Raw genomic sequence first — 13,908 nt, forward strand, 5'->3', positions numbered from 1 at the left:
TATGTTTTGTTGCCACATTGTGACACTGTGTTTGGGTGTCCTGATATGTCAGGATGCCATTAATACTGAGCAGCACTGAAAGTTACATTAATATATACGCCTATTTGTGGCATGATGTCACACTATTATTATACTTTGTGGCAGATATTTGCAGAAAAAGTAATAATAATATAAACCAAGGAGGCAGAATCTCCAGGATGCTTCAGTCATCTCCCAAATATCAGACAGCATTGTGTGTGGTATATATCAACTGGGGTTAATGTGAAGGGCACATGCTGTGAATTCAGTCACCTCCTGAGACATTGGGTTGACTGAAAGAGAACAAATAGGTCTGCTTTGTCAACTTTTATACTTAAAGATGGGGTAGGTAAGTTTGAGAAACCGGCTCGAGATAAACTTGTTGTTATATTCCATGGAATGCTCTTAACATCCCGATAGCAATGAATATCTTAAGTGCTTTGACAAAAAAATCCTTTTCATATGTGGAAGCCGTAGTACTGTAAAAAGCACGACATCATTTTAGCCGGCCCGGCTAAAATAACTGGATGGCCTACCTGCCTGTCAGCCTTCCATATGTGCACACACTTATCTCATGCCCTCATTGGCATGTGCGCGTTTGTGTGTGTTGGAGGAGGGGCTCGGTAAGGAAGTGGCAGAATTTTTCCGGCTGTGTATTTTCAAATTCTAGCGCACTCGAGCTGGTTTCTCCAAAATTACCTACCCCACCTTTAATTTGCCTATGCAATCAAGCAGAATGGGTGCTTTTATGTTTTTCACTGTTCAAAGCTTCAGGGCTAACACGTGGCTATATGGAGTCGCAGTGTCGTTTTAGTTATACTCGCCATGTACACTCACTGAGATTTAACAAGAAAGCAAATTATTACATACACAGGCTACGAGTGGAATATTCTCTTAGTAAATATTTAGATACACAAACACTTCAGGCCACTTTTTTCAAAACCCATGCTACCAGTTTGGTACCAACCTTCTTGAGTTGTGCTGGCATGACGTCTTTTTGTAGACTGACACGGAAGTTAGCATCACAGGGGTTCCTTCAGCGAACAGCAATGGGATTTTTCCATTGGATTTCGGAATATGAAAGCTCAATGACAAAAACGTTAATGATACTTACACATTTTGTTCAAAGGATAATCTCAACATATGAACACAACTATTACAGCGCTTAAAGTGTAAATGCAATCGCAATCTAAAACAAGAAGCTTGTATTAGGCTGTAGACAAACTAACTTAACACAAAAAGTAAGGCAATTTGTGTTTGGTAGATGATTTCTATCTTGTTACTATGCTTTTTGGCAATACATCTTATACCGTTGGAAAGCCTGTTTTCTTACCTTTCCAATGGTTCCACATGTGTGAGGAACAAGCACTTGTGGGATGAGCAGCAGAGCTGAGTATGTGGAGTGTGCCCATGAAAAATGTGACAAATCTCCTCTGCCAATGCCAAACAGCAGCCACTCTCCGGTCTCGTATGGCTGCCAGGAGCCGGCCATGACTGCCTTTCACCTTCAGGCCCACTTGCACTGGAACCTCAATATGTGGAGGAACATTGTGTTCAGAGCACTGGAACCTCAATATGAGGAGGAACATTGTGTTCAGAGCACTGGAACCTCAATATGAGGAGGAACATTATGTTCAGCGATGAGTCCAGATTCTGCCTACAGCATTTGGATCGTAGGGTCACAGTGTGGCTACGGACGCAGAGAACGCTTTGCTGATTGCTGCACCGATAGAGTAGGAGTGGAGAGGATGGGATGACCTGCAGTCCTGACCTCAAACCCATTGAACCCCATTTTGGGATCAACTTGCCCTGCTGTCCGTGCCAGAGTGACCAACACAACCACGTTGGCCGACTTGGGACAGATGCTGGTTGAAGAACGGCAGAGTGTGAGCAGGCTGGTGACAGCATGAGGAGGAGAGGCTGTTGTGCCTGTAGTTGGTTCTTCCACACGCTACTGAAACTGCTTGTTAAATAAATAAGTTGTTAATAAATCAATTGTTGCTAATATGTCTTTATTTATCAGACTTCAATCATCCAATCCACCAAATAACACCAAACTAGAGTCAGCAGCAAAAAAAGCTATTTGGCAGAGGAGATTTGTCACATTTTTCATGGGCGCACCCCACATACTCAGCTCTGCTGCTCATCCCACAAATGCGTGTTCCTCACACATGTGGTACCATTAGAAAGGTAAGAAAACAGGCTTTCCAACGGTAAAATATTTATTGCCAAAAAGCATTGTTAAAATATAGAAATCATCTACCAAACACAAATTGCCACAAGAAATTTATCGGTTCGCCATGTAGGAAGTGGAGCTGTGCCTTTTACACACCGCCTTCACTGTGTTTACCTTCATTAGAACAGCTAAAGAGAGACTGCCGGCTGCTTCGTTTTAACCACACACACCTATATGGATGGAATCAAGAGGGTGGAATCAAGAGGGTAATTTTTCTCGAAAAAGTTCTTCCAGCGCCATAAAAAAAACACTGTTTTTACAGATCGAGTAGTACTCTTCAATACAAGTACATGCATCTTTAGGATATGTACAGTATACATTCAGTAGATGGCCCGTTCAACCATGAAACCGTTATTTAAAGGGAAGCAGCTTTTCCAACAAATGACAGGTCCATCTGTCCTTTCTTGGAGCAAGGTCCCAAGCTTTTTTATTCCTCTCTTCCTTTGTTTCCCTTCGCCCTTGTTGTTTTTCTCTCCCAGTGTCTGTCTCTTTGAAACATGATATTGAGTGATGGCCCTGCTCCCTATGAATTAAAGATAACAGCATCCTCTCACTCCAACTGTGGTATACTTGTGCTCTGAAATCTCTTCAAAAACTTTACAAGAACTCTCTCACTCACTCACACAAGTTTTGTATAACCACCCATCATTTCAAGGATCCTTTCCTGTACCACCATTAGAAGATTAATTGAAATAGCAACCATTTTAGTACATTTTCTAAGAAATATTTTGGAATATCTTTCTTTTTTTCAACAGCAGCTGTATTCAAGCTCGATAAAGCAGATGATTCAGATAAAGGATTACTCTGAGCTTGACTCCAACATTGGATAGCAAGACAAGTTTTTTTAATAAGATTTGTGTTCCGACAAAGGCTTGAGAGAAGATTGGATTCCTTTCAAACATGCAACTCTCCCTCTCTTCTTGTGTTATCCAGATAACGTGTTATAGTATTCATGTTGAGATTGAGCTTATCTACAATTTGTGATTATTGCAGGAAAAGAAAGGTGAATGGTCTTCGTACAATCTCCTCACCCTTTTAAGCTATCAAGAACTGGATTTCAAATTAATTACCTTCCTATTTTAAAGAGGACATATTATGCTGATGTTCAGGTTGAGAAATGTATTTTGTGCCTCTACTTTTGGATTAAGCTTTTGCAAACCATTATTGTACCTTTCCAAACCCCCTTGGATCCCACAATCCTCAGTACCTCCTTAGAGCCACACAGCTTCTATCCTTTGTTTTCCTGGCACCTGCTGATCACCAGCAACGGGGGGGGGGGGGCTTTCATTCTTTATTCTACTCATCTTAATTGCAATGTGCAGGTGCATGTCTGGTAGGGCTGCATTCATTCACATTCACAACTTGGGTAAATTGAGATCTTTGCTCAAGGCTTTGGCTTTGGACTGTCAGGAAAATGTTACCATATGTGCAGGTGGCCCCATGCTGGTATCTGATCACACATTCAGAGAGCGCTGCATGGATATGGATATTGTGGATATTTTTCTAGCTTAGCCATTTTTATGAAAAGAGGCTCATTACAATTATAGAGGTGAGGCTGGTTGAAATTCAATGCATTTCCCATCAAATAGATGTTTTGATATTCTGCACAGCTTCCATTTGCAAAATAACATCTCACAGGTGCCTCAAGCCCTCGGAAGCAGACGTAAGAAGAGCATGTTTCATTGTTCATTGACGGGGGGAGGAAGCGTCTCAGCGGGTCTCTCCACCCGGGACGCTAGGGTGAATCCCACCTCCTCCCTATATAATGCACATGATCCCTGTCGTTTCAAATACAAAGGTTGATCTGTATCCAAGTCTGAGTGTCATTTGTTTTCACAATTCTGCACTCACACACAATGTTGACCGTACATATTCCCCACTCGCTACCCCGGTTGTTGCTCCTGTAAAGTGTAGGTACGGTCTTTGAGGTAGGAGGTGAGGAGGGAAAGTGCAGAGACTGAAACTCCAAGTTCTTGAAGAGTGTGAAGGAGGATCTGATGGTTCACCGTGTCGAATGCAGCAGACAGATCCAACAGGATGATGACAGAGGAGAGGGAGGCTGCTTTAGCCGTGTGCAGTTCCTCAGTGACAGCAAGGAGGGCAGTTTCTGTGGAGTGACCTGCCTTGAAACCAGACTGGTGCGGATCCAGAAGGTTGTTCTGATGGAGATAACAGGAGAGTTGTTTAAAGACAGCGCGTTCAAGTGTTTTAGACAGGAACGGGAGGAGAGACAGGCCTGTAGTTTATAACATCAGACGGGTTGAGAGTGGGTTTCTTTAGGAGAGGGTTTACTCTTGCCTCCTTGAGACTGTTTGGAAAGTGACCAGAAGTTAGAGAAGTGTTGATGAAATGGATGAGAAACGGTAGAATATCAGGAGCGATATTCTGAAGGAGGTTTGAAGGGATAGGGTCCAGAGGACAGGTGGTAGGGCGGGCAGAGGTAATGAGGGTAAGAACCTCACTTGGAGAGAGAGGGGAAAAGGAGGTTAGTGTGTGGGTGAAGGGAGGGTCTGGTGACCCAGCGGTGAGTAAAGGTGAGTCAGAAAAAGAAGAGCGAATATCATCAAACTAAATACTACATGTGTTAATGGTATTTCAGAGTCTGTATCTACGGTCTGCCTGTAACAGCAACACGGGAAATAGAGTCCCGGCTGCCTGCCTGTGTCCGTACTGGTTTCAGGCTAACACCAGCAGCGGGGTCTGCAAGGTAACAAGAGAAACCTGACTCTTTACTCTGGGGTCTGCGGACTCAGCCCCGGGCCTCTGCCGTTCCTTTGAGAGATAGATTTCTGTGGACAAAGGGGCTCTTCTGGGGTTACTGTCACACTGAGTTTGTCTGTGCTTGCTTTGTTTTGGCAGCTCTGAATACAGCCCCCTACCCACGCGAGTCGTTTGGCTCTGGTCAGTGGGCATCCTGGCCTTTGGTCATGATCAAAGTGCACACACACACACACATCTCCTTAGGAAGCGTATACTCTTGGACCAAAATCAACCTCTGCTAAATAAATAGTCTCTGTCAGTTGGCCCGTAAAGGTCTCCAAGCATTATACAATATGAATGCCTCCGTTTGATGTGCATTTCATAATAAATTGCTAACTGCACGAGTGAATCACTCATATGAATACATGGAAAAGAACTGTCAACTCAGTATACACATTTCTTCAGGCAGTAGACACCAGTCTAACAGCTGTTGTAGCCGCTTTATTTATCCATCCCAGGTGACTGCACACTGAGCACTCATGCATGGCCGTTCTATTACAACAACTTTATAATAATCCTCCTCTAAACTCTTGTTATTCAAGGATCTGCTTTACACTTGTCATACTTTAAGCTCAACTATCTTCAATGGTGTTAAAAAATGGATATACCTGCAGAGAATCAAGAATGGTAACTGCTACTCTTCCTTTTCCGCTCTCAAAATGACCGTTCTGCAACAGACTCCCTTTGGATTTATTTCCCATAGTCATCTGTCTCCTCTCAGCTGATCTATAAAGTGTTTGTTCTTTCCCTCCCCTCTCTGTACACAAAGCAATAACTCCAGGGATAAATCTCCAAGTGAAGGTTTGCTTTGAAAATTAACGTCTCTTATTAAATCAAATGAAGCATGGACTCAGGGAGGGAGGAAAAGGTCAGCAGTCTGAGAACATTTAATGAATATTGAATCCTCCACCACTCTCTCGTTCAGACACACACACACACACACAGCAGATTATCTAATCAGAAGAAATTCCCTCCTTATCCCATGAGTATGTCTCTTAAGGCCATAATAGCAATATCAATAAAGATATATACTTACACCTTCTTTTAGCAGAATGCATTTGAAACCAATTACATGTGTGAACCATTTCAGAAGAGGATTTTTTTCCTCTCAGGGAAAGGAAGTTATTATCTGTATTCCAAGCTGTGACATGACAGGAGAAGAGTTGTGAAAATGATATTGTTGTATGTCCTTAGCTCTACAATTAATCCAGCCAGTACCAATAATTTACTTATGAATGATTTATTTACTAAACATTTACCTTGATACAGCAGATAGAGGTGCTTTACTTTATATGTATATCCTTTAAAACTTAATTTTTAAATTACCTTAATTTCTGTATATACCAGTGCTGCAATATTTTTCTCTTAACAGTGAGTAAGACCAGAGCCAAATATCGCTCTCACTAAAGTATTAAGAGCAGCAGACATGCTCTAAGCAGGCCATACTTTGACATTTAAATAGCACGATGTCCCATAACGCTGTGTTGGCTTTGTAGACATCCATATCCAACTCTTCAAAAAGTGTTGCTTATTTGCCTTGACTAAAACTGAACCATGACCTTTGGTTTTACTTCCATTGCCAAACGTTTTTAATTGCTTGAATTTTAATCCACTATAACCTTTGCAATCATCTGAAGTTAACCACTGGCAAAAGTTTTCTTAGCAAACATGAAATGACAAAAATTATATTCTGTGTTTCTGTCACGTTATACATTTGTGAGGAACATAATCATCACATAATCTGTGTCTGCATCAATTAAACTGAATTGTATTATTTGAAATATGTATGAAATTGTATAAGTTTGATCTAAATAATTGTCTCTTCTGTGTGTTTTTGTCAGGATCATTTCTCCAAATTCTTTCAGCAATAAGAGGCGTCTTGCTTTTCAGATGCTAAGAGGAAGACTTTTTTATCTTTACACATGCTTTAAAATTACCACATTTCAATCCTTGGCATGCATTACTTGCATAATTTTTTTTAATGCTTACAGGCATCAATAAAAGCACTGCTAGGAAGTTGTCTACATTAACAAACACTTTGATATATTCAGGCTTAAAGGATCAGTAAGGAAAGCACGAAGATGAAACAGTAACAAATGTGTAAAAAAAACTAATTCAAAGAGGTACACAAATTGGTTTGAATCCTACCTAAAGGACAGAAACAACTTTGTTTCTATAGGTACATACACATCTGAGTTGACAACTATGACATGTGGGGTTCCTCAAGGCTCCATCTTGGGGCCTCTTCTCTTTAACATCTACATGCTACCACTGGCTCAGATAATGAAAAACAACCAAATAAGTTACCATAGCTATGCAGATGACACAAAAATATACGTAACAATTTCACCAGGAGAATATGCTCCAATTCAAACACTGAGTAAGTGCATTGAACAAATCAATGACTGGATGTGTCAGAACTTTCTCCAATTAAACAAAGATAAAACTGAGGTAATGGTTTTTGGAGCCAAGGCAGAACGTACAAAAGTTAGCGCTGAGCTTCAGTCTGCAATGTTCAAAACAACAGATAAAGCCAGAAATCTAGGTGTAGTCATGGACTCTGACCTGAGTTTCAATAGTCACATTAAAACAGTTACTAAATCAGCCTACTATCACCTAAAGAATATATCTAGGATTAAAAGAATAATGTCACAGCAGGATTTGGAAAAACGTGTCCATGCTTTTATTTTCAGTAGACTCGACTACTGCAATGGTGTCTTCACAGGTCTCACTACAAAATCTATTAGGAAGCTGCAGCTGATTCAGAACGCCGCTGCTCGAGTCCTCACTAACACTAAGAAAGTGGATCACATCACTCCTGTTCTGAAGTCTTTACACTGGCTTCCTGTGTGTCAAAGAATAGATTTCAAAATACTGCTGCTGGTTTATAAAGCACTGAATGGTTTAGGCCCAAATTACATTTCTGACCTCCTGCTAAATTATGAACCATCCAGATCTCTCAGGTCTTCAGGGACTGGTCAGCTTTCTTTCCCCAGAGTCAGAACTAAACATGGTAAAGCAGCGTTCAGTTATTATGCTCCAAATATCTGGAACAAACTCCCAGATACGTGCAGGTCCGCTGCAACTCTTACTACTTTTAAATCCAGGCTGAAGACTTTTCTTTTTGTCGCTGCTTTTAATTGAACTATTCATATCTTAGACTGCACTGTAACTTGTATCCATGTATTTTTAATGATTTAAATTTAAACGTAATTAATTTCTCCATGACATTTATGAGAGGGAATGCTCGAAAGTAGGATATTTGGGATATCCATCGTAGCCAAAGTTTACGATCAGTTTTTAGGTGAGTTGTACTGAGAAACAAGTATCACAGCACCGACGCGTGAAAAATAGTGTTTTGGTAACACGGGGTGTTCAGGTAACACTTAAAGACTTTGTTATGGAACGCAAAGCAGAGTAGGGGGCTAGTACACCCTCCCGAGGGTCCGATTCTGGATGTCATGCGAGCAAAACATGGTGAAAACCGTCTGAAACTCCATGACATTTATGAGAGGGACTGCTCGAAAGTAGGATATTTGGGATATCCATCGTATCCAGGGTTTACAATCAGTTTTTGGGTGATTGGTACTGAGGAACAAGTATCACATCACCGACGGGTGAAAAATAGTGTTTTGGTAACACAGGGTGTTCAGTTAACACTTAAAGACTTTGTTATGGAACGCAAAGCAGAGTAAAACAATCAGTCAACAATCAGTCTAAATTAACAATCGGGACGGAAATGTTCGGATTTCCAAAGGGAGGTTCTGTGAATAATAAAAAATCAAGAACCGAAATAATTGAACTATTCATATCTTAGACTGCACTGTAACTTTTATCTTTTAATGTTTATTTTATTAGCTTTTCTTTTTAATGACTGATTTTAAATGCCATTTTCTTAATGTCTTTCATTTTTTGTTTTTCTTTTAATGTTTCTTTTATTATTTACTGTTTTTAAATGCATTTGTCTGATTGTCTTTCATTTTTGTAAAGCACCTTGAATTGCCTGGTGCTGAAAGGGGCTATATAAATAAACTTGCCTTGCCTTGCCTTACACAAATTGTAGTCTGAAGTGTGGCATTACATCACGCAGCAGCCCCCTCCTTGGGTGGCTGTGGCCCCTGCTGAGCGGTGCTGATGAAGCAGATACTCTCAGCCCAATATTTACAAAATAAGCACAGGGAGGATGAGCCACTACAGGACATCTGGCACATTTGCACTAGATGTGGCCCAAAAAACAGAGATTAGCTGCAGCAAAGGTCAACCAAGATGTGTTGTGTTGTGTTGGCTTCTTGGATATCTTCATCTTTTTCAAAGAACGGGATGCAGCTATCTGCTTCGAAGAGACAGATAAAAGAGGCAGGAATGCAGGCCCATTACAGTGTGGGGGGAAAGTAGGATGGACTAAGAAGGGCACAATGTGGTGAATATCCTGTAATTATTTATCAGTGAAAAATAAAATTGAAATTGGGTAAATGCATTTGGTTTGTATTAAATAAATAAAAACGTGGAGGCTCACTTAGCTCCTTCTAATATGAAATAGAGAACGTGGGGACAAAAGACAAAAGAAGAGACAGGCGCTTTAAAATGACGTACTGAATCTGCATCTATAGTACTAGAAGAAAGCTCATTTACTTTTTGTTGCACTGTTACTGACATAAAGTCCATTTACTATTCATTTAACGGAACATAATGGGTCATGGGTTATTCATTTGTAACTCACAATTTCATTTGATTTGGTGACAAAAAGTACATTTGCTTATAGACTTGTTTTGTCCTTTTTATTCAGATTTTCTCTCAGCCCTTCAGATTTATACTGTGACCCTTCCAAGTTGAATTTTGTGGATATAATAGACAAAAGTAGCTCAACATGGATCAGCTACAACAGGAACATGCTAGTTAAACATTAACTAACTTTTTTCTTCCTTTTGTGATCTTTTCCCACCAATGGTTTCACCAAAGTTCTGTTTATTTTCGATGCAGTGTCTACACTGCTGGACTTAAATCCAGCCAAATAAGCCAATGTATATGATTTAACCATAGATGTTTACAAAAGGTAAAACAAATCTCAAACCTTTGTGTTTGCAGTTCGTTATAATAATGATTGTTTTGATTGTGCACGGTGACAATTAAGTATAATAAAGAAGAAACGGCACGGAGAATATGTCTTTTTACTTTTATTAGCAAACGTTTTGGTATATCTGCAGTCTTTAATATCATTTAGTCTTCCTCTACCAGACTACCACCAAGCTACTGCAAAGTGCAGGCAAACTGCTATTTAAATTACTTAAACTGAAACTATTCCCAGAACCTTTGAGATGAAAATGAAAAAGCTAGGAGCTAAGTTGAGCCAAGCTAGACTCTTTAGTTGTAGCGATGTTTGCTCCGGTTGTTCCCTGCAGTTAAATTAGCACAAGTAATAAGATGATGGGAGCCTGTTTCTTGCAATCGCTTGGTCTTAATGACTGTTTGTTCATGGTCAGTGATTGAAAATATCCTTTATTTCATTACGACTCTCCCTAACACCCACAAGAGAACACAAAGTGCTGAAAAACACCTGCTTTCTCAATTTATGTTTATTTTCTTTTTTTTCTGTTCATTGCTTTCTTTATTTTACATGGTCTTGCTTTTCCCTTTATCTTTGCTCTGTGTCTCACTGCTCTCCTATGCCACCTCAGACAATTTCTCTCCTTCCACCTAATGGGAGCCAAAATGGTGCCGTCATCAAACATAGTTTATGTAACAGTCACAGTACTGTGGGCTGTTTGCTGTGCCGCACTCCCCCACTGGCATAACATCTCTCTATCTCCTTCTTGACTTCTGTTACAACCTGCCTTAAGGCTGGAACAAATAGGGAGGCCACACAGAGTTAAATGCCAAATATCTGTTTATTTAACATGGTTATAGAAGAACACCTCTGATGAATAGTGTATGTAAGAATCAGACTGTCAGTAGTGTGAGCAGTGTGTGGGTGTGTGGAAGGGTGTTGTAGCATATTGGAGGGTGCATCAAACCTAACACAGGCTGTAGGCTGAGGTTGCTGCAGCATGGCAGGATCTGAATCAGAGAGTGATCCTTGCAGCTGGGCAACCTTTATAGATAGATAGATAGATTCAACTTATTGTCATTACACAGTACAGGTACCATGTAACAAAACGGTTTCTCTGCATTTGACCCATCCTAGTGTTAGGAGCAGTGGGCTGCCATTATGTACGGCGCCCGGGGAGCAGTGTAGGGAACGGTGCCTTGCTAAGGGACACCTCGGTAGCACTTGGTCTTTCCGGGACTTGAACTGGTGACCTTCCAGTTGCCAAGCCAAGTCCCTATGGACTTCACCACCTTTATACCTTCTTGTGGCTCCGCCTCTAGATGGGCGGGCACAAACAGGACGACACTCCCAGTACCTGCCAGAGGACAGCAAGGCAGGGAGCACAGCCAGGCAGAAGGGGGGAGGGGTCGTCACACTTCTAACTTCAGAGACTCTCTCTTTCTTGTGCGAGTTCCCACCCAGTCACAACCAAACCAACACTCACTCACTATGTCATATTTCCCTTTGTGATATATGAGATTACTATTGAATCCAGTAGATTTCATGAACAAGAACATGGGGTCAAAAGTGTCAGGGGCCCCTCCTGTTCTTCGGCTACACAAAGTCTCTCTACGAGGCGCATACTGTACCAACTTGTAGGGGACTGTAATGATATAACATGAAACAACTACAAAGAGAAACAAAAATGTAAGACTCACAAACTATAAAAAAGGGGTCAAACAACTATAAAGAGAAACTATAAAGAAGCTCAAAAGACAAAAAATCAACAAAGAAACAAAACAACATCGAAGAGACTAAAGACGCACAACAACTGGGGACAAATGAAACTTTAAAGAGACACCCAATGACCAGAAAGAAAAAGAAAACTATTACTAAAAGACACAAAACAACTACAAAGGGACACAGAATTACAACAAAAAGAGTCTAGAGTTGGTGTTGCTCATTTTTAGGAGAGGTAATGGGGCCTTTTGCGTGTCTTTGTCCCTAATCTCATAATCTGCGCTCAGATATTAAAATAGTGTTTATTTATAGTTATACTGTAACAGTAACTATAATACATCTTTATGTCTGGGCTAGTGTTTGAATGCAATGAATTCAAGTTAATTGTTCGTCATTGATAAAGTACATCTGTGATTCTGATCAAATGTTACCTGAATGGTAAAACAATATTTAAAGAGGCAAGATAAAACATGTTTGCCATTACCCACATTGAAACAATCCCTTCTCAATATTCCACATTTATTCTGCATCCGTTGGTGTTGATGCTTCGCCCACTGATGCTGCCGGTGTGTCAGGAGACTGGCGTTACAGTTTCTATTGCTTCCTGATAATACAGTGGGGCCTTTGAAGTTGTTGCTAACCTTTTCAATTCAAGCCAGCCTGCTGTCCCTAAAGGCAAACACATTCATTAAGTGTCGCTCCGTCAATAGCAGATCTCTGACAGGCTTATTTTGCTCGTTAAAGGAAAAGCCTGTAATGTGGACGTGCAGTAAATAGAGATGGAAACACAACAAAGGATAAGGTGGAACGAGGGAGTTGCAGGAGCTGGAAAAGATGAAGGGAGTTTCACACTGTAAGTGATCCAGTGTTCAGGCCTCATGCAAATGAACCACCTGTGATATCCTATCAAAGTGCATCTTCTTCTTAAGAAAGTCAGTGACTTATACATGCCCAATTACACTTTGACATACAATATTTCGAAAATCCTCAAAGTCAAAGCTCAATCTTTGAGAAAATAAATAATATAGGATTACAACAGTGTTGGAAAGTATCGTATAGTATTTCCTAAGCAAAAGTAGCAATACAGCAGAGTAGTACCAAAAAAAAGAGTACTGTATTTATTTGGATAATTGTATACATTCATTTTTACATAACTAAAGGAAGCACCACCACAGCGTTCAAAAACTCAGTTACAAGTACAAATCTTATGTTTACATTTTAAAAAGTTACTTCAGTTTGATGCACAAACACTGAACATCATGTATCTTGTATCCTTGAGAAATGTTGGTGTCTCGCAACAGACACCGTCTACCCAGTGAGAAGACAGAGGCCACAGCCTGTGTTCTACTGACCCCACTCGTCACCCCTTTTCGCTCTGAGCCATCTTGACACTCTCTCTGCTGCCTCCATGTTGTTACTGACGACTCTTCTCCTGCTTGGTTCCTTAATGCCCAGCGTTCCATAGGCCTTGCTGAAGGAATGGGCTGCCAACCGAACCGCCAGCTGCCCACTTCCACTGGCATGCACCTGGTCCTCTATCCGTTCCTGCGGCAGCACTCCACCAGCTTCTGGTTCACCCTCTTCCTCTCTTGCGCCTCCTCCATCCTTTCCTCCCAGGGCACAGTTAGCTCCAGCAAGATGAGCTGCCTTGTGGCCTCAGAGACCAAAATGATGTCTGGTCTCATTGAGGACTGGATGATGTGAGGTGGAATTTTCAGTTGCCCTTCCAAGTCAACTGTCGTCACCCAGTCTCATTCCGTGAAAAGCAAACCAACAAAGAAATCCCCAGGTCTTTTGCCACTCTCCCTTCTTAAATACCTGATGAACACTAAATACCTGATCACCTGATAGCTTAGTGTGTTATTGGGGAAAATGTAAATGCCAGGCCCTTCGATATCTGTGAATAATGGAGTCACGGCGTATCAGACAATAATAATAACCAGTCGACAGAGATTGCACAGCTATAACCATGTTAAGTTTCATATTGTCATTGTTTGTCTTTATCCAATCAACCGCAATTTCTGTGATGGGAAATGACTGCCACAAGAAGTGGATATATACGGCAAGATTAAATAAGACAGCACTAGGCCTACAATCATAAAATGCAATACACCTGGTTTATTTATGT

Source organism: Pseudochaenichthys georgianus, chromosome 1 (genome assembly GCF_902827115.2).
Source record: "Pseudochaenichthys georgianus chromosome 1, fPseGeo1.2, whole genome shotgun sequence".
In the NCBI taxonomy this organism is placed as follows: Eukaryota; Metazoa; Chordata; class Actinopteri; order Perciformes; family Channichthyidae; genus Pseudochaenichthys; species Pseudochaenichthys georgianus.